General features: G+C 44.5%; 1 protein-coding gene across 4 annotated transcripts in view; it reads right to left on the bottom strand.

The window, feature by feature from the left end:
- slc12a7 (solute carrier family 12 member 7) overlaps window positions 1-27,198 on the bottom strand; it is a 254,830-nt gene that overhangs the window by 92,733 nt on the left and 134,899 nt on the right. The window lies entirely within an intron of this gene.

Raw genomic sequence — 27,198 nt, forward strand, 5'->3', positions numbered from 1 at the left:
AAAACAAAACAAAAAATATAACGGCATAATAATAATAAACAACCTAATTGTGTTCCATCATTGGCGGTCGGTGGGGGCGCTGCAATGGCGGCAGCCCTGTCAGCAGCGCGTTAGTTTTTTCAACTTTTTAAATTTTTTTAGTATGTTTTAAAGTATGTTTTTAATGTTTCTTTGTGTGTTCTGTGTTGGGGGGGGGTGAGGGGGAAACCGTTTTGGCCGCCTCCTCCATGGAGAGGCGACTTTTTCCAGGTCGCCTCCCCCGTGGCCTAACAGCAAGGATCGGCGCGGCCTTTCCCGGAGACGCGCCCGGGGCTTCAGCGGCGGGCGCAGCGTGGACTCTCGGCGTGGAGCGGGTGAGCCCTCGCTGGAGGGGAGCGCTCCGTTTCGCTGGCCCGGGGCAGCCGGCAGCCTGAAGCCGTGGTCTGCACAGCTCCAGCTGGCGTGGTGTCTGTAGCCCGGGATCCCTCGTGGGGGACCCGGGGGAAGAAGAAGCCATCACTGCCGGCCCACGGACAACTTCTACCGCGGGCGCGGTGGCGACTTATCATCACCCCTGGAGGGGAGCTTCGACCGCCGGCCCTGCGGTCTGCAGTGCTTCTGGCTGCGGCGCGGCGGGAACTTTAAACTTTAAATCTTCGACCGCCGGCCTGCGGCCTACACCAACTTAAAGCCGCGGTCTCCGGTGGGGAAGAGCCGACTCTGGACTTACCTGGACTTGTACCTTGTCCTTTTACCATCTGGACGCCCGCAGCAACGGCTGCGGAGGGTTGAGGTCCCGACCACGGGGGAAAAATGGAGGAGGACTGGCCAAATTGTGTGCCTTCCACCACAGTGATGAATGCTGTGGTGGATGTTTATGTTAAATTTTTATTGTGTTTTTGTGTGTGTTCTTTATAATTGTACCACTGCTGACATATTCATTTCACTTGCACTTATGTGCAATGTGACAAATAAACCGTATTGTATTGTATTGTATTGTATTGTATAGTATTGTAAGTGTGCAAAGCACCATGATATTATAGGGCGAGTATTGGAATGGCACGGTGGTGCAGCGGGAGAGTTGCTGCTGCACAGCGCCAAAGACCCGGGTTCCATCCTGGATACAGGTGCCGTCTGTACTGAGTTTGTACGTTCGAAGGATGAGAGGGTATCTCATTGAAACATATAAAATTATTCAGGGTTTGGACACGCTAGAGGCAGGAAACATGTCCCCGATGTTGGGGGAGTCCAGAACCAGGGGGCACTGTTTAAGAATAAGGGGGAAACCATTTAGAACAGAGATGAGGAAACACTTTTTCCCCACAGAGGCTTGTGAGTCCGTGGAATTCTCTGCCTCAGAGGGCGGTGGAGGCCGGTTCACTGGATACTTTCAAGAGAGAGCTGGAAAGGGCTCTTAAAGATAGTGGATTCGGGGGATATGAGGAGAAAGCAGGAACGGGGTACTGATTGTGGATGATCATATTGAATGGCCTTGCTGGCTTGAGGGGCCAAATGGCCTCCTCCTGCACTTATTTTCTATGTTTCTATTTTCTATGCTGGCTCGAAGGGACAAATGGCCTACTCCTGCACCTATTGTCTATTGACCCCTTACCCCCTTACTAATCAAAAATCTACTGTCTCCACGTTCAAAATATCCAATGACAGCCTCCACAGCCTTCTGTGGCAATGAATTGGTTGTGGAGAGAGCAAATAACTTCAAGTTCTAGATGTGCATATCTCTGAAGATCTGTCCTGGACCTTGCACATTTATGCAATCATGAAGAAAACCCCCAACAATGCCTCTGTCCCCTTAGAAGATGGAGGAGATTCAATTTGTGGGCAAATATACTCTTGAAGCTCTACAGGTGGTAGAGAGTATATTGACTGGTTGCATCATGGCCTGGTTCAGCAACTAAAATGCCCATGAACAAAGGAGATTACAAAAAGTGCTGAACACTGCCTGGTCCATCACAGATACTGATGTCCACAGCATCAATAATAATAATAATAATAATAATTTTATTTATAGAGCACTTTAAAAACAAACATAGTTGCAACAAAGTGCTGTACATCACTAATCATTGACAAAAAAGTTAATACACACCAATAATAACAGTTAAAAGATGGAGTAAGTAAAGATATTCAAAATAAAGAAATATTAAAAACACTACAAGCAGGAGCAAAGACTCATGCATGGTCAAAAGCCAGAGAGTATAAATGTGTTTTAATACTGGATTTGAAGATGGACAGTGAGAGTATATTTGAAGATGGACAGTGAGACAATGGGTTCAATAAGAGGTGATGTCAGAGGTAAAAGGCAGCCAGAATTATCAAGGATTCACACCACCTTCTCCATGTTCTCATTTCACTCCTGCTATCAGGAATAAGGTATAGGAGTCTGAAAATTGCAATGCCCAGGTTTAGGAACAGTTTCTGTCCAATAACTATTAGGCTATTGAACATAATGAACTCCAACTAAACTCAAAGCTACCGACTATCTGGATTGCACTTAGGATGTCAGGCTTTGATTTGTTTTTGCATTATATAATCTATTGAGTGCTGTGTTCACAGACATTTTGCTGCTGCAAGTAAGAATTTCATTGTTCAGCTTCGGTACATTGTTTAGTGTACTATGTTTACATATTCTGTTGTGCTATTGCAAGTAAGAATTTCATTGTTCTATCTGTGACATATGAAGATATGACAATAAAACACACTCTTGAAAACGCTCTTGATTCTTGAAAGATAAAGCTTTAAACCCCTGTCTCACGGTGCGAGTCCACCCACGAGTGATCCTGAGTTAAAAACAAATCAAACTCGTGGTAATCACGTAGAATTAACGTAGCTGGAACGTCGGTGCTCGTGGACGTAACTTCGCGACTCGTAACACTAACGGTAGGTATTCGGGAAACTTGTTAACTCGTTAAAAATTTTCAACATGTTGAAAGATTTCCACGAGTGAAATGCACTCTTGAAGGACAAATTTGAAGCTTTTTAAACTCGTTGTAATACCGTAGTAGCCCCAGAGTTTACCGTAGTGCCTCGTGAGTTTACCGTATTAACTCGTGGGTACTATCTCTATGTTTATGTTGTTTTTTGTGTTTATGTGTGGAAGCTGTCGGTTTTAATCAGCATTGTCTACGGCCCATCGTTAAAATGCATCTGTCTCAGTGATATTGGAGTCAATTCTCCTCAACTGCTTGTCATTAACGGAGAGCTCCCGAAGCAGAAGGCGTCGCGATATGAATAATGACACGTTTCACTTAACTAAACACAAGACCGGACGGCAAACACATATCAAAAGTTAAAACTCTGCGCCCGGTTGGAGAGTGGGGATGGTGGAAGAGGAAACAGTTCACATACACCAGCATCAAATACAGTCCCGAGAATTCATGCAGCAACGCAGTTGGGGAAAAAAAGTGGACAAAAAATATATTCCGCTCGGTAACCCGCCCCAGACCTGAATGCCAAAACAAACCAATAAATAAATGAACCTGATTTTAAATATCCAGCTGATATTTACACTATGAAAGTTTTAACATATAGGTCAAATAAGAAAATGGTGTAAGTTCCAAAGACGTGGGTAGGTTAATGGGCTTGGTGTAAAGGTCGATGTGCGGGGATCGCTGGTCGGTGCGGATTCGGTGGGCCGAAGGGCCTGTTTCCACGCTGTATCTGTAAAACTAAAAACTAAATAGGGAATATGAAGGGCAGTGGAGAAACAGGCCCAGAAATTTCAGTAGTGCGAAGAAGGGTCTGGACCCGAAACGTGGGGGACAATAAATAGTAAGAGCGGCGTGCTTTGTAACTTTGTCAGCGCCGTAGGTGACTGCTATTCGTATACATTGTGTATGCAAGCAAATAATTTCACTGTGCCCTCGTCACATGTGACAATAAATTATTCCTATTCCTATTCCTACTCCTTTTCTCCAGAGATGCTGCCTGAGTTACTCCGGCTTTTTGTGTCTACCTTCGGTGTAAACCGGCCTCTGCAGTTCTTTCCCACACAGCTTCCATACACGACCGGCTAGAGCGCAGGGGTCATTTTGGGATGGGATGAAAGCGTTTGCTTCCCAGGTAATGGGAAGCGCGGCTCATCCATCACTGGGTTTCCAGCCTCCCAGTATTCCCAACTTGAGATACCGGAGTGCCACGGCGGTTAACGTAATTACACCTGATATATTCTTATATCTTCCAGAGACACACAGTTACAATCAAATGACTTAAGTTGAAATCCCACCAGGGTGGCAATGGGATGTAAATTGTTATTGGTAATGGCGTCAACAAAGCTATGACAGATGACTGTAAAAACATCTGTTTTTCTCTTGCTTCTGTGCAGGAATCTGACATCCTTGCCTGGTGTGATACACGTGCAACTCCTGGTCGCCCATAACGTGACTGAGTCTGGAATGGGCGAGCAAGTCATTCGGTCAAGGACATTGGCCTTGTCAATAATAGCCAGATCCCGATATATGAATAAATATTTTTTTTTGCCAAACACAAAAATGTTGAAGGTCTTCCAGCATTTTATTATTTATTTGTTCAAGATTCCATCACCTGCAATCTCTTGCTTCCCAATGTCACTAAGTTAGGTGGCGCGGCGGCACAGTGGTAGAGTTGCTGCCCCACAGCGCCAGAGCCCGAGTTCGATCCCAACATGACTTTGCCATCAGCCAGGCTTGTGCTGTAGCTGTCAGGCAATTTCAATAGCCCGAGGCAGCAGATTTGACATCCTGGTACACAAAAATCATAAAAATCTTTAAAATCATGCCTCTGAACAACTCATGAAGATGTTTTATTTCCATGTTAAATAAGTTATCCAGGTAGATGATTATACTCAAAAGCATACACAGTGCTGGAGTAACTAAATAGTGGGGGAGGGGTCAGCATATTGTTAGTGTAAAGGCCCTGTCCCACTTACGTGTCCTTGGCACGCAAATTATGCGACCTCGTCATCGCGTTGAGGCGCAGGGACATCGTGTGGCTGCTCGGGGCCGGTCCCACTGAGAAGCGCGGAGAGGTATGGAGTTGTGCGCAGTATCGCGTGGCGTTCCGGGAATTTGTACCGAACTAAATCTTCGCGCGCCACCGTCCTGTCATGTAACTGATGGCCAAAGTGGGATAGACCAATAAGGGTGGTTGAAGGAAAATAGAGGAAATGTTACAGGTCTCCCAAATTAATGGGGTGGAAAGTTCAAGAAGGGGTAAGAGAGCAAGGTTGGGTAAAATTGGGACTGGTGTGAGAAGGGAGTTGAATACCGAATTAAAGGTGTTATATTTGAATACATGTAGTATTAGAAATAAAGTGGATGAGCTTGTAGCACAGTTAGATTGGTAGGTCTGATGTTGTGGGAATTACAGAGAAGCAAGAGGATCAGAGCTGGAAACTAAATATTAAAGGGCCTGTCCCACTAACGCGACTTTTCAGCGACTGTCTTTGACCTTCAAGCTTGAGGGCACACGCCTGAAAAACCTCAAGCTGGATCGACCGTCAGCGATGAAACCGCAAGTTGGATCGACCGTCAACACACACACACATACACTCACACACACACACAAACACATCGCAAAAGCGGGGGCCAGGGAAAGCGGGGGAGCGCTGTCTGAAATTCACACCCGCGATGAACAGGAAGGTGACATAGGATCAGAAGTTGTAGTCATTGCGGATTGAGCTGAGAAATTATACGGGTAAAAAGACCCTAATGGGAGTTATTTAGAGGCCCCCAAACAGTAGTCAGGATATACAGGACAAGTTACATCAGTTGATACAATTGGCATGTTAAGAAGGCAATGCTACGATGGTTATGGGAGATTTATAAATCCAGGTAGACAGGGAAAAATGAGGTTGGTACTGGACCCCATTCATCGGCCATTGACCGCGGATCGACCCGCGAGGCTTCACCACCGACAAGGCTTCACAATTGTCGGGAGGTTTCACCACTGCCGCCGCCGAGGCCTCACCACGAGCCGGGCTTCTACCAGCGATCCAGGAGGCATCAAGACCATGGCGCCTCGATAAAGGCCTCCGGCTGCGATCCCAGTCCACGGCCGCGGCCTATCGGGAGGGAGGGGGTGGCGACCACATCATGATAAGTTTTCATCTGCAATTTGAGGGAGAAGAGGAAATCGGATGTGTCGGTATTGCAGCTGGGCAAAGGGGGCTACACAGGCGTGAGGGAGGAGCTGGCCAAAGTTGACTGGAAAGGGACCCGAGCAGGGATGATGTTGGGACAGCAATGGCAGGAATTTCTGGGAATAATCCGGAAGATGCAGCATCTTTTCATTCCAAAGAGGAAGAAAGATTCTAGGGGGAGAAAGAGGCAATTGTGGCTGACAATGGAAGTCAAAGACAGTACAAAGTTAAAAGAGAAGCCGTATAACATTACAAAGATTAGTGGGAAGCCAGAGGATTGGGAAGCTTTTAAAGAACAACAGAGGATAACTAAAAAGAAAATCGAGGCGCCGTGGTCTTGATGCCTCCTTGATGCATCCTGGTGCGATTGATCCAATTCTTGACCAACAGGCGGTAGAATCCGTCTGTGACAGACCCCACAGTGAGACCTATCCACAGGAGAGGGTGTTCACTCTGATCAATAACTCAGGCACAGAGAACTTCACAATGTAAAACCATCCCATTCAAAACCGTCCCGGAGAGCTGCTTTGTCCGAGCACTGGGACAACTCTGGGCAAGGTCCCACTGAAGGCAAGAACAACATTCTAATCACTAAAAAAAAAAATACGCCTGCGGGCCGAATGATTTCGGGTTACGGGCCGGATCCAGCCCGTGGGCCATAGGTTGCCGATCCCTGCCTTAACGGTACATTCACACTGCCTGTAGGTAAAGCATCAGCCCACATCACACTGATACAGTCGCTGTCTGCCTCAGATTAAATGTATTTTTACACATAAATTATGAATAAAGATAAGAAAATGTTTCAAACACTAGTAATATTTTCTTATTCCAGTAGCAAACACATTAAGGATTAAATGAAATTAATAAATTCTATAAATGTTTGAATATCTCATAATTGCAGATTAATGAACTGAACTAGAAGTGGGACTGTGTAAGTAGTGTGTGAACAGCAGAACAAGAAAGGAAGCTATTGAGTTGACGGGATTCTAGATTAATTCATTGGTAGAATAGTTAATAATCTATATACAGTTTATACGGCGCTATGTTCGCTTTTTTTACCCCCAAATGACCTTTGACAAATCCCATGATTCCTTGTATTTATTGGAACACCGAACTCGCTTATTCTTTGAAGAAGTAAATAGCAGGACAGACAAAGGAGAGTCAGTAGATGTTGTTTACTTAGATTTTCAGAAAGCCTTTGATAAGGTGCCACACGTTAGGCTGCTCAGGAAGATGAGAGCCCATGGTATCAAAGGGTAGATACTAGCATGGATAGCAGGTTGGCTGGATGGCAGAAGACAAAAAGTGGCATAAAGGGGCCTTTTTCTGGTTGGCTGCCAGTGACTAGTGGAGTTCTGCACGGGTCGTTGTTGGGGCCGCTACTCTTGTTGTATTTTAATGATTTGGACGAGGGGATTGAAGGCTTTGTGGCAAAGTTTGTGGATAATACGAAAATCGGTGGAGGGGCATGTAGTGTAGAGAAAGCAGGGACTCTGCAGAACGACTTGGACAGGTTGGGAGAGTGAGCAGGGAAGTGGCAGATGGAATATAGTGTAGCAAATTGTGGAGTCATGCATTTTGGTAGTAGGATTAAAGGCGTAGACTATTTTCTAAATGGGGTGAGTATCCAGAAATCGGAGGTGCAAAGGGACTTGGGAGTGCTGGTGCAGGATTCCCAAAAAGTTAATATGCAAGTCAAATGGTAGTAAAGAAAGCAAACTCAATGCTAGCATTGAGGGCTTGTATACAAAAACAGGGATGTAATGCTGAGGCCGCATTTAGGATATTATGTGCAATTTTGGCCACCATATCTGAGGGAGGATGTGCTGGCTCTGGAGAAGATCCAGAGGAAGTTTACAAGAATTACCCCAGGAATTAGTAGGTTAACCTATAATGAGCATTTGTCAGCACTGGGCCTGTATTCGCTGAAGTTTAGAAGAATGTGGGGGGACCTCATTGAAACATACAGAATAGTGAAAGGCATGGATAGAGTGGATGTTTCCATCAGTGGCTGCAGCTAGAACTAGAGGTCACAGCTTCTGAATTAAAGGATGTTCTTTTAGGAAGGAGATGAGGAGAAACGTATTCAGTCAGAAGGTGGTGAATCTGCGGAATTCTTTGCCACAGAAGGCTGCAGAGGCCGTCAGTGGATATATTTAAGGGAGAGATAGATAGATTCTTGATTGTTACGGGTGTCAGAGGTTTTGGGGAGAAGGCAGGAGAACGGGGTTAGGAGGGAGAGATAGATCAGCCATGATTGAATGGCGGAGTAGACTTGATGGGCCAAATGACCTAATTCTACTCCTATTCCTAATGACCTTATGACTCTTGGTTAGGCTGTGGAAAATTACCATTTTCTATCTTAAACTGGTGCACTGTGAACTCTGAGATCAACCCAAAAGGATATATGGAGCCTTGGTCCAATGCCACATCTAGACAACAGCACCCATAACAATGAATTATATCCTCTGTACTGGTAGAGTCAACCCATGACCAGGTGCTTAGATAAGCCTGATGTACGTAGCTCAGTTCCTGGCACTCAACTTGGAATCAGGGATTTGAGATTTCAAATCTACTCTTTACACTGGAGCAGCAAAGGTCGATGGGCTGAGCGATTATTGATTTATCAGAGGAGTTGGCTTTTCGGATGTTGCAATAAAGTCAAATTTCTCTAAAACCGCAAACTCTCCTCCCCTCCCGAGTTTTTGACTCAACTGAAATGAATGGAATTAAAATCAGCCTAGATCCACAATGGAAAAACAAACACACAGAAGTCCCACACTTCCATCATGAACATTTGGTTAAAGTCCCAAGTTGTTGTTCTCTGGTCTGTTCTTCTGCACTCTCCTCCCTCTGCCACTGGTAATGCAACCGCCACAAACCCACTCTGCATTTTCCCCCAAAGATCGTCATTTCTTTCTGCAGTTTTCAAAACCATTATAGACCAAAGAACAGTACAGCACAAGAACAGGCCCTCCACACGCCTATCCAAAAGTCTCTTAAATGCCACTATCTTGTCTGCCTCAACCATCACCCCTGGCAACATGTGCTAGGCACTCACCATCCTCTGTGTAAAAGACTGGCCCCGCGCATTTAAAAAAACTTTTTTTAACCCCTCATCTTAGAGCTATGGACAGCAGTGACTACACTGCCAAGAGACCGGGATTCGATCCTGCCTACAAGTGCTGTCTGTACGGACTTTGTACATTCTCTATGACTGTGTGGGTTTTCTCTAGAGGCTCTTGTTTCCTCCCACATTGCAAAGAAGTGAGGGTTTGTGGGTTCATTGGCTTCATTAAATTGTCCCTAGTGCATGGGTGGGCTGGACCTGGTTCCATGCTGTATCACTAAAGAGAGAGAGTGTGAGTGTGTGTCTCTCTGTCTCTCTCTCTCTCTCTCTTTCTCTCTGTCTCTTTCTCTGTGCCTCTCCGTGTGCCTCTCTCCGTGTGCCTCTCTCCGTGTGCCTCTCTCTGTGTGCCTCTGTTTTATTATACACACTGAACTTTTTTTTCTTATTTATTATATTCTTTACAGTATACTATGTTTACATATTCTGTTGTGCTGCTGATATTATGAATTTCATTGCTCTATCTGGTACTTTCGACAATAAAACAATCTTGACTAGTATTTGATTATTCTATCCTGGGAAAAGGGTTCTGACTGTCCACATATCTATGCCTTTCACAATTTTATACCCATATTTCCCGGCATTGAAGATGCACCTGCATCATTTTGAGTTGCTAAATTTTGAAAAAGGCTGGCGGGACATAGAATTTCTCATGCTCAAAATAAATAAACAAATAAATAAATTAATTAATAGAAATAAAGAAAGTAACAATTCAATTTGCCCAAGGCTTCCAGATCTCCTCCATTCTGAATGACTGAATGGGTGGAGGGGTGGAGGTGACGGCAGGTGGAGAGATGGTGGGAAAAACGGGAGCACACCGGGACAAGTTGAATCAGTTGTGATCTTATTGAATGATAATAGTAGTTCAAGGGACCAATGGAGATTACTCAGGCTGACACAGGAGTAAGCTCCACGGCCCATTGTCCTGTTATCCATCGCCTGCTGACCCACTCCGCTCTATGATCTTTGTTCTTGAGCTGGTCACCCATCACTGTTCGGTCTCCAAGCCAGGTCAAAAATAGGGATAACGAGAATTTCAAAACTAATACCAACTGCTTTTGTGCGCGTCTGTTGACTAGGCAGCAGCATTCTTATTCTCTCTGTTATTCTCACTTGACCGACAACCGCCACACACCTCCAAACCATGTCCCCATACAAATTTACATTGAAAGACATGGACCGGGCAGTGAATGCCATGCAGTGTCACCCAGCGCAGCAAGTGAGACCATGTCCTGCTCCTGGCAGCAGTCGGAATTTAAGGATTTGCGGGAAGCGGCTGACAAGAGCGAGGCCGGCGAGTGGCAGGAGAGAGGTGTTCAGATGGAGAGCACTGCCAGAGGTGAGCGGGCCGGCAGAAGGGGCTGAGGTGGCGGCCGGTTCTGCTGCCCGGTCCCGGCGGCCGCTCACAGTCACCCGAGCTGCTTCCCTCCCAGGCCACAATGCGGAGGCTCCGCACCCAGTTGCTGACATGATCCCCGACCCCCTGCTTCTCAACGCTCCTGCCTGTGCTGACCCGGGCCAGACTCCCCACACGCTGTGAAAGGAACTCTCTCCTTCCCCCCCCAGCAGCGCTATCCTTTTACAGCCACTTCCCACTTTACAGCCGTTTCCTCAGCTGCCAGCAATGAGGGATAGGCTTGGCTATCCCTCAGTACAGCAACATCATTCTTGATGTTGCTATACTGAGGGATAGCCAAGTCTATCTTTCTTGGCTACCAACCTAACCTTCGGCCTTGACAACAGACGCAGGTAAATATTGTGCCTTATCTTTCGGTAAAAAATAGCGTCTTCATTGCTGGGAAATACGGTACTTCTATTAGGTCTTCCCCCGACCTCCAGCATTCCAGAGAAAATATGACCTACTTGTCTATCAACTTGTATTGCCCCTTTCAGGGAGTTATAGACTTGGATCCCAAGATCATTCTGTATATAATATTTTTTAAATTAATTAATTAACTCTTTTCCTCTTACATTCAGCCTTGCCCGGATTAAACTCATCTGCCATTTCTCCGCCCATTTCTGTAGCTGATCTACGTCTCACGTTATTCTTTGCCAGACTTCACCACAATCTGCAACCATAACAACCTTGGTGCTATCTTCAAACTTATACTCCAGAATACTTCATGCAAAGTGTTTGCTATTGAAATTAAACATTACTATACCCTGAGATGTATGAACCGGTCAGCCAGCTCCGAGCATGGAGACATTTTACTGTCGTAAGTAGCACAATGTGTTGATGAGATAACAGTAAACCACTCTGAAACTTGTGGTTTTCATCATGTCCTTTGGCAAGTATTTATGCCCTTGGACCCTTAACACTCTGAAGATAGCAAAGATCATCCTAACAGCTGTGCTATGCCAAGCTCTGGAGATGATTCCAATACTAATAACTTAATCCCCAGTTATGTAACTGGGTCCAGATGAAGGAGCCAGAGGCATTCTGCCCAAATATCTTTCAATATAATCCAATAGTCTCTTAGTCTCTTTTGTGTCTAATTCGGCTCTTGCTTCTCTCCCCAGATTGAAAGGTTTAGCGATCCCCTAGTCCTTGGGTTTCACCCCACCAGTCTCTGCATCCAACACATCATTCACCTAAATTTCAGCCACCTTCATAGAAATCCTACTGCCAGTCACATCTTTCCATCCCCACCACTTTTTGCTTTTTGTGGGCATCGTTCCCTATGTAATGTCTTCACTCATACCTTCCCACCTAAACATCCCCTCTACGGCAACACCTCATCCACATCCAGGGATACCAGAAGCCCTTCCATAGAAACATAGAAAATAGGTGCAGGAGTAGGCCATTCGAGCCTGCACCGCCATTCAATATGATCATGGCTGATCATCCAACTCAGTACCTGCCTTCTCTCCATACCCCCTGATCCATTTAGCCACAAGGGCCACATCTAACTCCCCCTTAAATATAGCAAATGAACTGGCCTCAACTACCTTCTGTGGCAGAGAATTCCAGAGGTTCACCACTCTCTGTGTAAAAAATGTTTTTCTCATCTCGGTCCTAAAAGATTTCCCCTTATCCTTAAACTGTGACCCTTTGTTCTGGACTTCCCCAACATCGGGAACAATCTTCCTGCATCTAGCCTGTCCAACCCCTTAAGAATTTTGTAAGTGTCTATAAGATCCCCCCTCAATCTTCTGTCCATGTGAGACAGAAGGTCACATGCACCTCCTCCAAGCTCATCTACTACATTTAAGTGCTTCCGATATATGCCAGGTCAAGTGTAGACCAGGAGGCTGTTTCTCCAAATACTTGCACTAAGTCCATTCAAGCTTGTGGTTTCACCATGTCGTAGGAGCCATTAATGTTTAGGCTAGCTACTGTTGGCATATTATATTATTTTGTCTAGATATTTTATTTTTATAGTTTAGAGATGCAGCGTGGAAACAGGCCCTTCGGCCCACCGGGTCCGCGCCGACCAACGATCCCCGCACATTAACACTATCCTCCACCCACTTGGAACAATTTTTACATTTACCAAGCCAATTAATCTACATACCTGTACGTCTTTGGAGTGTGGGAGGAAACCGAAGATCTCGGAGAAAACCCACGCAGGTCACGGGGAGAACGTACAAACTCCGTACAGACAGCACCCTTCATCGGGATCGAACCCGGGTCTCTGATGCTACATTTGCAGTAAGGCAGCAACTCTACCGCTGCGCCACCGTGCTGCCCTTGTAGTATTCTTGCAGTATTATTTTGGACACTTGGGGGTGGTCATTAGATGCACAGGGTGGTTTATATATAAGGGCATAGGGGGCAGGAAGTGGCAGGCACAGGGAGGGAGGGCATACAGTTCTCACCAGACCAGGGACAGGGCAGCCAGCCACAACTTGCATGCAGAATAATGAAAGCCTGATACGTTCATCTCTTTGTTTGGACAACTACTTCAATAAACAACCAACTGGAAATAACAACTGGAAGATCTGTTCTATTAGGTCTGCGTAAGATCACTCCTATTTACCTGTGTAGTAATGGCAACTGGAAAAGAAGACATTGGAAAAGTCAGAAATTTGCCATTGCACCTGTGGCTAACCATTTTAACTCCCCTTCCCATACCATCATTTTTGTATCGAGCCTCCTCCAGTGCCACACTGAGACCACAATCAAACTGGAGGTACCACACCTCATATTCTGCTTGGGAGGTTTACATTTGAGTATGAACGGTATGAACATTGGTATGGTATGGTATGAACATTGAATTCTTTAATTTTGGATAACAACTCAAACCACTCTCTCCCACCTCTTCCTCCCGCCACATCCCTGTATCCCACCCAGATGTGTGTGCCCATTTCTAACCCCCATCCCATCTCTTTCCATTCCACCTATATCCCTTCCTCTAGCTTCACATTTAACTCTTCTCATCTTTTCACAGTCTTTCATCTTTTATTCACCTCTGGCATTTGTCCATCCACCTGTCTATCTAAAGTCACCTGCATTCACCTATCACTTGCCCAAATTTGTCCTACCCCCCCCCCCCCCTCTCCCCCAACCTATTTTCAAGCTTTCTCCCCCCCGACGATGTTTCAGAGAATCTGAAGAATGGTCCTGACTTGCAATATCACCTATTTATGTCCTCCAAAGATGCTGCCTGGCCCACTGAGATACTTCAGTACAGTGTGGACGTTCTTTTGTCACTTTTAGTTATACAATATCCATTAAATAGAAATAAGTCATGTGATGTTTCCAGTGGCAGTAGACATTTCTCACTGCCGGTACTGTGGTAAGACACATATCTCTGAGTCTATCTCTGAGGCATGTGTTATAACTGAGATCATCTATCCTTTCAGAAGAATACAAAAATAAAACAACCCACTGCACTATTTAAAGAATAGGGAAGATCGTGAGTGGATCCAGGACAATATTTATCCCATAAGCAGACATCCAAATGTCTTTCATCAATAGAAAAACACTAAAAATTCCCGAGGACGTGAAAGCAACTAATTAATCCAGTACTTTTCTTCCGCACCGCAATGGCAATTGCTAGGATGCAGAGAAAATAAATGAGAAAACATAGCCCATCATATATTTAGGACAATCCATTTTTGAGAGTTTATTTTGATTACTGCACAACTTGGTCTATTTATGGATCGGAATGAATTTCCTGGCAGCAGTGAACTGAAGTGTTTTGTTGTGGACAAACTAAACACAGATAATTTTTCATTCCATTGAGCCAGGACTTTACGTCATGCTCACTGCAATGTTGGTACTGAACAAGATACCAGAGGGGGAGACATAATTGTCAATGCAGTTGTGCAATTCATCAGGCTATTCAGAAATTGAAGATATCAGACTTTCACCATCGACCATGCAGAATGGAAGATAAACAGCAGAATTAATGTAATTTCACAATAAAACACAACAATATTGTACTATATGGCAGCATGTGACCTTTGAGAGAGGAATGCTGTATCTGCTTTACTCACTCACAATGCTGATGACACTATGGGCAAAGTGTGTTCACATGTAATATTACCATAGGAAGCAGGAGCTCCTATTTGTACTGAACAGATTCTGTTTAATATCAAATCTGGCACATGGCTATGAAACAAGCATGGCCTAAGAAATACTAATATAGAAACCCTGAAAATACCCAGCAAAATATGCAGCACCTATAGAGAAGAGGAACAAAATCAACATTTCCGATTGACAATCCAATTACCGAACAGAAATGTTTACTGATTCTCTCTCCTAACCTGCTGAATATTTCCAGTATTTTTTATTTTTATTTCATATTTCAGCGATCAGTGTTAACCTTTTTCCATCAGATTTAATTGGTCCAGCACACAATAGGTTTAATATGCATTAAGGAACAAGAGGCATAATTTTGAATGAGGACAAACTGGATGTGATTTCTCTCACTGAAAAAAAGATTCTGCTCTGCCTCAACTATTTAAATTCAAGACACCTGTAAAGAATGCCAAGACTCAGAATATGTAAACACCTGTGCTTTGCTAAATCTTTCCAAGATACTGTTCAGGACTAATTGGAATGTTGTGTTCAGTCTTTGGTAAACATCAGGAGAGTTTTTTGAAGCTCTGGAGAGGACGTAGAAGGGATGTACTAGAATTATACCAGGGTTGAGAGAGTTCATGGGAAAACGAGAGATAATGGGGATGCGTGACTTCATGCCAAGGAATAAATGATAGTATTCAAAGATACGAGAAGGCTTAACGTAGTAAATAAATAAGAAAAGATAATTAGATGACAAGCAGTAATGCATTTTTAAAGACACGGTAAAAGGAACGGGAACCAATACAAAGATTTTTTTTTAATGCTAATTGCAAAATTGTTGAGATCTGCTAAGCACTGGATGAAAGGTTGGAGACACAAATTTAATTGTAACTTTCAGAAATGAATTGGATAAATATTTGAAGAGAAACATTCAAGGTGATGGGGCAATTTATACCTCCACTTTTTGGATACAATACAGTATTTGGACACACGTATGTGGCCTCTTTTATTCTATGGAAGGTAAAATGTTAATATGATTAGACAAAGTATTCAATGAACAATTTATTCGCACAATTCATGTTGTCTTACAACAGAAGAGGATGTCATGTATATCAAGTATATGCGAGCTCCCAAAGTAATTGCATAATTTCAATGGCTTTTAATTTTTTGGAAACTTTTCTCCCAGTCCTGCTCATTATTCCACCACCACCATCTACACTAGGCTTAATTTGCAGTCACCAATTTATCAAAAAAAAACACACTTTTATAAAAGGTGATCTTTAAACATATCAGGTTTGTATTCCAAATGTGTAAGAAGGAATTGTAGGTGCTGGTTTAGACCAAAGATAGACACGAAAATCTGGAGTAATTCAGCAGAACAGGCAGCATCTCTGGAGAGAAGGAATGGGTGACGTTTAGGATCGAGACCCTTCTTCAGACACAACCGGTCATGACCTGGAATTCATTGAAAATGAATTATGGGAGTAATAAGTGTGGGGCTACATAAGCTGAAGGGGGTTCTGTGCTGAAAATGTATGGTGAAATGCATAAATTACATACATAATACTAATAAGCACTTGAATATCTAGGCAATGTGCAGCGTTAAATGTGTAACATGGACAATATGAAACATAGAAACATAGAAAATAGGTGCAGGAGTAGGCCATTCGGCCCTTCGAGCCTGCACCGCCATTCAATATGATCATGGTTGATCATCCAACTCAGTATCCTGTACCTGCCTTCTCTCCATACCCCCTGATCCCTTTAGCCACAAGGGCCACATCTAACTCCCTCTTAAATATAGCCAATGAACTGGCCTCAACTACCTTCTGTGGCAGAGAATTCCAGAGATTCACCACTCTCTGTGTGAAAAATGTTTTCCTCATCTCGGTCCTAAAAGATTTCCCCCTTATCCTTAAATGACAGGACAGGACAGGACAGTCAAAGTAAAAATCGAATCACCTAATGTTGCTTCTTGTGAAATCATTCATCACATGCAGTTAAATTAGAACAAAAATGCACAAATTATTAAATGGAGTGTGAAAATATAGTGGTAGCTAATCTAATCAACAATTTAGTCAGTACTACTCTTCAGATGAAATTGAGAGTCTCTTGACCTTTTATAGTAAGATCAGCCCTGGAGATTCTTAGAAACTGAATAAATCACAAACCATAAAGAAGTGTTTGTGTATTTTATGGGAAAATGTTTTCCCCTGAAGGGACAACTGTACAACTTAATTAAGATCTTGTTTCAGCAGTAGTTGAATGGAGGCTTTTCTCTCCTCGGAGCTCATTTATCTCCTTCTATTTAACATCCTCTCCAGACAGATCAGCTGTGATTAACAAGCCTTCACCACCTTCTCTCACCAAGCACCACTGCGGCTTTGATGTCATTCAAGGGCCTGTCCCACTTACGCGACCTTGGCTAGCAAATTACGCGACCTTGTGGTCGCTTGAGGCGTACGGGCACCGTATGGCCACGCCGGTCGCACTTAGAAGCGCGGAGTTGTGCGGGGCTGGTCCCAACATCGCACGGGGCTCCGAAAATCATGCAGTGGCCGAAATCTTCGCGCGCCAACGCCCTGTTGGCACGCAGGCGCATTGCTGTCGTACGCAGCGTCTTGACGTCGTAAGCAGCGTCTTGACGGCATACGCAACGTCTTGACAGCGTACGCCTAGCGCGTGGTGTTGCTTGATGACGTCACCACCCGACGCCGTGCGACGCCCAAATTTAGTCGGCCCGCCTCCTGCACAGAGGATTGGTAAGCATAGAAACATAGAAAATAGGTGCAGGAGTAGGCCATGGCTGATCATCCAACTCAGTATCCTGTACCTGCCTTCTCTCCATCCCTTTAGCCACAAGGGCCACATCTAACTCCCTCTTAAATATTGCCAATGAACTGGCCTCAACTACCTCTGTGGCAAAGAATTCCACAGATTCACCACTCTCTGTGTGAAAAATGTCTTTCTCATCTTGGTCCTAAAAGATTTCCCCCTTATCCTTAAACTGTGACCCCTTGTTCTGGATTTCCCCAACAGAGAGAAGTACAGAGAGTTGTTCAATGCTGGTCGGCAGACACGAATGATACTCTACACGACTGCTTTGAGTCAGTGGACTATTCCATATTCAGGGATTCTGCAGCCAATTTGAATGAGTATGCCACTGCCATTACAACAAGTGCATTGAGGAGTGAGTACTAACGAAGACAATCTGAGTGTTACCCAACCGGAAGCCATGGATGAACTGTGAGGTACATTCACAAGTGATGGGCAGATCTGCTACGTACAAGTGAAACAATCCCAAGCAGTACAAGAAAGCTTGCTATGATCTTTGCAGACAAATTTTGGCCCAGTATAATAATTCAGACACACGCGGTATGTGGCAAGGTCTAAATACTATAACTGGCCACAAAGTGAAGTCAGACAACATGACTGGTGATAGTGCGCCCCTGCCTGATGAACAATGCTTTCTATGCTCGTTTTCAGCAGAAGGCCAATCTTCTACCTCATCAGATTTGAGTGTGCTTCTTCCCAGGGTCACTATTGCAGAGGTTAGATCGGTCTTCCTGAGGATGAACCCACAGAAAGGAACTGGCCCAGATAGAGTCCCTGGCCATGTCCTTAGAAGTTGCACGGAGAAACCAGTGGGAATATTCATGGGCATTTTTAATCTCTCCCTACTCCTTTCAGAGTTACCCACCTGCTTTAAGAAGGCCACTATCATTCTGGTGCTGTAGAAAAGCAGGATCTCATGCCTTAACGACTACCGTCCAGTGCCATAGACATCAAACCATCATGAAGTGCTTTGAGAGGCTAGTTACAGAACACATTAAATCCAGTCTACCAAGCTGCCTTGACCCACTGCAGTTCACCTATCGCCACAACAGGTCCACGGCTGAAGGTAGCCAAAAATGCTGGAGAAACTCAGAGGGTACAGCAGCATCTATGGAGCGAAGGAAATAAGCAACGTTTCGGGCCGAAACCCTTCTTCAGACTCTTACACTCATCCCTGGATAAGAGACACCTATGTCAGACTCCTATTCATAGATTATAGCTCAGCTTTAAACACCATTATCCCATCCCATTCATCAGCAAACTTGTGGAACTTAAAGGCAGCACGCTTGTCTGTAACTGGATTCTTGCCTTCCTGACTAACAGACCATAATCAGTGAGCATAGGGGACAAATCATCCTCTGCAATAATCCTCAACACTGGTGCTACACAAGGATGCATTCTTAGGCTTCTTCTCTAAACCCTATACACCCACGACCATGCAACCAGGCAAAAATCCAATTCAATGTACAAGATCACTGATGACACCACCGTTGTGGTCTGGATATCACATAATGATGAGACGAAGGAGATTGAGAATCTCGTGACTTGGTCTCAATACAACTTTTCCCTCAATATCAACAAGACAGATGAGATAGTGGTAGCAGGAAGCAAAGTGAACTTCAGGAAGCAAAGCATTAACGCTGCCAAAGTAGAGATGGTTGAAAGCTTCAAGGTCCGAGGACTAAATATCACCAGCCACTTGTCCTGGAGTACCCATATCAAAGCAATGGCCTAGAAAGCATAACAATGCCTCTATTTTCTTTGAAGGCTTAGGAAGTTCGGCATATCCCAAACAAGTCTCACAAACTTCTAGAGATTAGACAAGAGACAATAGGTGCAGGGGTAGGACATTCGGTCCTTCGAGCCAACACTGCCATTCAATGTGATCACGGTTGATCATCCACAATCAGTATCCTGTTCCTGCCTTCTCCCCATATTCCCTGACTCCGCTATCTTTAAGAGCCCTATCAAGCTCAAAAAGTATCAAGTTCTCTTGAAAGTATCCAGAGAGCCGGCCTCCACCGCCCTCTGAGGCAGAGAATTCCACAGACTCACAACTCTCTGTGTGGAAAAGTGTTTCCTCGTCTCCGTTCTAAATGGCTTACCCCTTATTCTTAAACTGTTGCCCCTGGTTCTGGACTCCCCCAACATCGGGAATATGTTTCCTGCCTCTTGCGTGTCCAAAACCTTAATAATCTTATATGTTTTAATAAGATTTCCTCTCATCCTTCTAAATTCCAGAGTAGACAAGCCCAGCTGCTCCATTCTCTCAGCATTTGACAGTCCCGCCATCCCGGGAATTAACCTTGCACTGCACTACCTCAATAGCAAGAATGTCCTTCCTCAAATTAGGGGACCAAAACTGCACACAATACTCAAGCTGTGGTCTCAATAGGGCCCTATACAACTGAGAAGGACCACTTTGCTCTTATACTCCACTCCTTCTGTTATGAAGGCCAACATGCCATTCGCTTTCTTCACTGCCTGCTGTACCTGCATGCTTACTTTCATTGACTGATGAACAATGACCCCCAGATCCCGTTGTACTTCCCCTTTTCCAACTTGACACCATTTAGATAATAATCTGCCTTCCTGTTTTTGCTGTCAAAGTGGATAACCTTGATTCTTGGTTTCTTGGTCCTCCAAAACATTCCAAATGGAATTTAAACTGGAGGTGGTGAAGGGAGGGCTTAAGCCAGAAAGGGTTATTGGGAAGAAAGAGCTACTTTAAATTTAGTTGCATCTAGTTGGGTAACTATAGTTGGGTGGAGATTATTCCATGCTTTAATTGTGTGGGGGGAATAATGAATTGCTGTATACATCCGTCTTTGTAGCTGGGATCACAAATTGGATCGAATGCCCTCGTCTGCTCCTAATTGGTTTGGGTTTGGTGTAGGTCTTGTAGTCTATGTCGATCTGACCATTTAACATTTTGTAAAAACAGGTCAAACGGTGAGCTTCACGTCTGTCTTGGAGAGGGTTCCACCCCAGAGAATTCAGAAGTTTGGTGACACTCGCTTCTCTCTCATAGGTGTTAGTAACAAATCGAGCTGCCTGTCTTTGGACACGTTCGATGGAAGAAATGTTTTTATTTGTGTATGGGTCCCATGCTGCAACTGCGTAGTCCAAATGAGGTCTAACGAGGGTGAAGTATAGCTTCTCCTTGACAGAAGTTGAACAATGATGAACAACCTCACATTTATCCACATTAAACTGCCACATTAAACTGCCTCTGCCATGCATCTGCCCACAACCTGTCCAAGTCACCCTGCATCCTCCTCACAGTTCACACTGTCACCCAGCTTTGTGTTATCTGTAAATTTGCTAATGTTACTTTGAATCCCTTCATCTAAATCATTGATGTATATTGTAAATAGCTGCAGTCCCAGCACCGAGCCTTGCAGTACCCCAATAGTCACTGCCTGTCATTCTGAAAGGGACCCATTAATCCCTACTCTTTGCTTCCTGTCTGCTAACCAATTTTCTATCCATGTCAGCACCCCACTCACAATACCATGTGCGCTAATTTTGCCCACTAATTTCTACTGGTTTTATGCCAGATTCTATGGGTATCAGAGGTTATCGGGAGAAGGCAGGAGAATTGTGTTAGGAGGGAGAAATAGATCAGCCATGATTGAACAGCGCAGGAGACTTGATGGGCCGAATGGCCCAATTCTACTACCATCTGTTATGATTTTGTGTGCCGTAAAAAGCATTCTTGTCAGGATGCATCACAGCATTATTTGGGAACAACTCCATCCAAGACCACGAAAAATTGCAGAAAATTGTGGACATAACCCAGACCATCATAACTCCATCTACACTTCACGTCTCCTCTGGTGAGAGCGATACTGTGCCTCGGCAAGGCCACCATCATAATCAAGGACAAATCTCATTCCAGGTATTCCATTTTCTCCTCTCTCCCATCAGGCACGAAGCACAGAAGTGTGAAAACGCACACTTCCAGATTCAGCAACAGTTTCTTCCCAGCTGTTATCACGTAGTTGAACCATCTATCACCAACTGGAGAGTGATCCTAACCTACCATCTACTTTATTGGAGACCTTCTTTAATTGGACTTTATCTTGCACTAAACACTATTCCCATTATCATGGATGGCTCGACTGTAATCATATATAGTGTTTCTGCTGACTAGTTAGCACACAACAAATGCTTTTCACCCTATCTCGGTACATGTGACAATAAACTAAACTAATATATAATACTAAGGTACACAAAATTGCTGGAGAAACTCAGCGGGTGCAGCAGCATCTATGGAGCGAAGGAAATAGGCGATGTTTCGGGCCGAAACCCTTCTTCAGACTGATTGGGGGTGGGGGGGGAGAAGGAAGGAAAAGGGGAGGAGGAGGAGCCCGAGGGCGGGCGGATGGGAGGGTGGGAGGAGACAGCTAGAGGGTTGAGGAAGGGGAGGAGGCAGCAAGGACTAGCAAAATTGGGAGAATTCAATGTTAATGCCATCCGGATGCAAGGTCCCCAGACGGAAAATATGAGGTGCTGTTCCTCCAATTTCCGCTGTTGCTCACTCTGGCAATGGAGGAGACCCAGGACAGAGAGGTCGGATTGGGAATGGGAGGGGGAGTTGAAGTGCTGAGCCACCGGGAGGTAGATGGAGGCGCAGGCAGACCCCGAGGAAGCAGATGTGGCTGTGGTATCGAGTCTGGGTAAGGGTATGGTCGTACAGTTGGAGGGCAGGGGGGATCACAGAGGGTGTGCAGTTAGAGAGGAGGTTGTGAAACTGTCTCCGGAGAGAGGAGGAGAACTTCTTCAAATCTGTAGGGGGCGCTCCTCTGTGTGCAGCCATGTCAGCAGCGCGTCAGTTTTTTCAACTTTTTTTTATTTTTTAGTATGTTTTAAAGTATGTATTTAATGTTCCTTCGTGTGTTTTGTGTGGGGGGTGGTGTGGAGGGGTAAGGGGGAAACCGCTTCGGTCGCCTCCTCCCTGAAGCCGCGGTCTGCAGAGCTCCAGCTGGTGCGGCGTCTACAGCCCGGGATCCCTCGTGGGGGACCCGGGGGAAGAAGAAGCCATCACTGCCGGCCCGCGGCCAACTTCTACCGCGGGTCCGGCATGGACTTACCATCACCCCTGGAGGGGAGCTTCGACCGCCGGCCCTGCAGTCTACGGTGCTTCTGGCTGCAGTGGAGACTTTAAATCTCGACCGCCGGCCTGCGGCCTACAACAATCTAAAGCCGCGGTCTCCGGTGAGGAAGAGCCGATCCTGGACTGACTCTGGACTCTGGTCCTGTACACGGGGGGGAAATGGAGGAGGACTGGCCAAATTTTTGTGCCTTCCACCACAGTGATGAATGCTGTGGTGGATGTTTGTGTTACAGTTTTATTGTGTGTTCTTTATTATTGTACTGCTGCTGACAACCCAAATTTCCACCGACCCTGGTTGTGTGGCAATAAATTATATCTCTATCTCTAATATATAATACTGTTTGATGGCGGGTAATAAGAGTCCAAACAGGTGAAATGATGAATAGCACATCTTGAAATCTTCTATCCACTTCATAGAGTCATAGTCTTAGTCATAGAGTGATACAGTGTGGAAATAGGCCATTTGACCCAACTTGCCCTCACCGGTCAACATGTCCCAGCTACATCAATCCCACCTGTCTGCATTTGGTCTATATCCCTCCAAACCTGTCCTATACATATGTACATGTCTAACTGTTTCTTAAATGTTGGGGTAGTCCCAGCCTCAACGACCTCCTCTGGCAGTTTGTTCCATACGTCCACCACCCTTGAGCATCGTAATGCAGGAAACGGTGCTTCAATCTATTACCCTTCCAGCCAAAAGACACACAGCACCACCAACAATTGAGAAAATGTCTTTGCAACTGTCAAATAAATCTTTTCCTTCTTGGGTCATTATAATTCTGCATCAGGAAGGAGAAATCCATGGTTTTCAAGAACATTTAACACCATCATTGTCACTGATTCATCACTGATGAAGATATCAACAGGAAATGAGTAATCATGAATTTGTTCGTTCTAGATGACTGATCATTAAGTCATGTACACATGTGGCTAACTAGCTGGCTTATTGTACCACAACTCTTCACCATGAGCACACTAGTAAAATTACTTATTTATTCAACAGACTGCAAATGCAGGAAGTCCGAAAATGGCTTTTGCCCCAAAACATCATCTAACCATTCCCTTCTTCAGATGCTGCCCGATTGGCTAAGTTCCTCCAGCAGTTTTTTTTCCCATTCATTCACTGATGATAGTGATCTTGTTAAAGTAATATGCAGAAGATAACAACAAAACGCCTAAAGACATTTTTAGTTAGATATTATGTAGTTCAGGGAAGCCAAGCAAATTTGGAAAGCTAAATGATATGAATAGAACAACTACTCCTTCTTGTGGACAATGTTGGTCTTTAAATCATCTGTGCCTTTTGCCGGAATGCAGGGAGTTTTCAGGATCAGTTGCCATAGCTAATGCAGTCCATTGAGTGAATCAACTGGCGGATAAATGCCAACCCACAAGGCTAGATTTGACGGTTCCACCAACAAATACAGCAGATGTTGTTCACTGTTTGAACTGTCTCTAACATTGTCATTTTGTGAAACAGGCAAGTTTGTGCTTACCCAGGTGATTTTGATTTTGGTTAGATTTCCCAAATATAAAGACCCTGTCTAGTCCTGAACTTAAATCTTAAGGGCCTGTCCCACTTTCACGACCTAAATCACGACCTCTGCCGAGTTTGCCCGTGCCTCATACTCGCAGCATGGTCGTCGCGAGGTCGTAGGTAGGTCATGATACTAGTCGTAGGTACTCGTGGCATCAAGTAGGTCGGGGCGTTTTTCTAGCCTGATGAAAAATGTCCACGAGTAAAAAAGGTCGTGAAAGTGGGACAGGCCCTTTAGATATTCGATGTGTACTACTCAGTAAGCGCCTAATTATATAATTTGATGTTATTCCTAACAAAAGCAAATTATTCCTTAGCCAAAATTAGTCTTGAAACTGTTCATCGCGTCCTCTGTCTCTGTTCACAACTGGGTTGGTTCATCATCTACTCAAACAGGCTCGGTATTCACCCGTCACCGTGTCTCATTCTCTCTTCCTCACATCTCTCCCATTGGATCTTTATCCTCTTCCTTTATCTCTCCCCCTCTCCTCCACAAAATGTTCAATCCTGCACTGTCTCACTAAGTGTCTCTCCTACAAACTCTCACAGACACCTCGACACCTCACCTCCATCGTGCCTCCTGTGAGGACTCAATTCCATTCTCCAAGTTCCTTCGATTCCATTGCATTTGGTCCAATGATTAAACTTTCCAGTCAGGTGATCAAAAGTAAGCACATCAGCATATTTAGTTTTCTTCAGTGTCTGAGAATGTTCAGCATGACCACAAGGATTCTCTCGAACTTCTAAGGATGCGCTACAGAAAGTATTCTGGTGGGATGCATTGCAGCCTGGTATGGCAACTACCCTGTTTTCAACCACCTGAATCTACAGAATGTTGAACATAGCTCAACCTGATATCTGAAGAAGGGTCTCGACCCGAAATGTCACCCATTTCTTCTCTCCAGAGATGCTGACTGTCCCGCTGAGTTACTCCAGCTTTGTATCTATCTTCGGTTTAAACCAGCAAGGTCATTTCTGACCGCTCTCACCCTGGCCACAAACTCTTTGAATCACTTCCCTCTGGAAGGCGACTCCGGACTGTCAAAGCTGCCACAGACAGACATAAAAACAGTTTTTATCCACGAGTAGTTGCTTTAGCTTTAGTAGTTACAACAGCCAAAAATCTGTAGCCTCCCTTTGATCTGGTATTTTGTTGGTTCACATGCTTGATCAATGATGTTTTATCATTAATGTTTTATTATTATTAATGTTTAGTGCTTTCTGAGTCATTCGTAACTGTCACTGTATGTCATGTTGTTACTTGTGGGCGGAGCACCAAGGCAAATTCCTTGTATGTGAATACTTGGCCAATAAACTTACTTACTTACTTATTCCTTCTCTCCAGAGATGCTGCCTGTCCCGATGAGTTACTCCAGCTTTTTGTGTCCATCTGCATTCAGGTAAAGTTCTTTTGCACCCTCTCCAAACATTTCACGTCCTTTCTGTAATGGGGCGCCCAGAATTGCAGCCTAACCAAAGTCTTACAGAACTACATGACTTCCTTACTCTTGCACCCAATGCCCAACCAATGAAGACGAGAATACCACACACCATCTTTACCACTCTATCTACTTGTGTTGCCATTTGAGGAGCTATGAACCTGACCCCAAAATTCCTCTGCACATCAATTCAGTTAAGTACCTTGCCATTAACTATATACTCTCCCGTTATATGAGCTCCCAAAGCGCAACATTTCATACTTGCTCAGATAAAACTCTCACCGTCTTTCTAGCCATTTCTACAGTGCATCTATATCTCATTGTATACTTTGACAGCCTTCCTTACTTCCGCGACCTCAGCAATCTTGTCTGCAAACTTACTAACCAACTCATCTACATTTTAAGGCTGGAATAACTCAGCAGCTCAGGCAGCATCTCTGGAAAACATTGATAGATGACATGTTAGATCAGGACCCTTCTTCAGACTGATTGTGGTAGGAGCACTTGTGTCTTTTTTTTTGTAGCCTGATCCACTGAATTACTCCAGCAGTGTGTCTTTTTTTGTAAACCAGCATCTGCAGTTGCTTGTTTGTTCATCTACATTTACATCCAAATCATATCCACTGGTCACAGATCTCCTTCCAAAATAATGCATTTCCACCACAAGCCTGTCTACTATGAGTAAGCTAGTGCTGTATCCCTGCGACCAAGTCACAATGAATCTTGTACATCTTGATCTTCTAGATCAGCTTACCACGGTGGGCTTAATTAACTGCCTTAGGAAAATCCATGTAAGCACATGAACGAGGAATTTCATTGAACCCTAAGGGTAGTGACAATAAACTGATCAGATCTGCCTCTCGTGTCTTCTTTCTTTATGAACTACAGCCTCCCCTCTACCATTGTTAATAAACCCTTTGATCAAATCTCATCCATTTCTTTGCAACCGCTCCCATTTCTTCACGTTCTCTCGGATGGATCAAGTCCAGAGTTCATTCAATGGGCTGAGCAGCAACTATTAAAACGAGGCGGAGAGGAATATGACGTTTTGGGTTGTGCATTAACAATCCCCTCCCCCACCCACCCCAACTTGTGCTGCTCATGAATTCCTCCAGCACATTGTTTCCTCTCCCATTCATTATGTCTCTCCCTTTAAGACCTCTCCTATTCATTCTGCCACCCACTTGCCATGTAGCTCTTTCTCTGCCTCCTCCTTTCCATCTCTACCTCCTTCTACTTCCCCCATTTCAGTACCTCTTTCTCGCAGAGATCTTTCCCACATGCCTTCCCCTCTTTCTACCCCCACCTCTGTGTGCCACTCCCCCACTGCCTCTCTCTCATATCTATGTATCACCTTCTCTCTTTCTACCTTTCCACTTGGCATGCGAATGCGAGAAACAGGAAGAGTTTCCACTGGTATTGAACCACCAATAAACCTTTTATTGTGGAATGCTCAAAATCAATGCAATTCTAGCCCATATTCTCAATTTACTGTTCACAGTACTCACAGATCAAAGGTTCAGCTGACACCCATTCTCTTTCAAAATTTCAAAATA

The sequence above is a fragment of the Amblyraja radiata genome, chromosome 2, assembly GCF_010909765.2.
Source record: "Amblyraja radiata isolate CabotCenter1 chromosome 2, sAmbRad1.1.pri, whole genome shotgun sequence".
NCBI classification, from domain to species: domain Eukaryota; kingdom Metazoa; phylum Chordata; class Chondrichthyes; order Rajiformes; family Rajidae; genus Amblyraja; species Amblyraja radiata.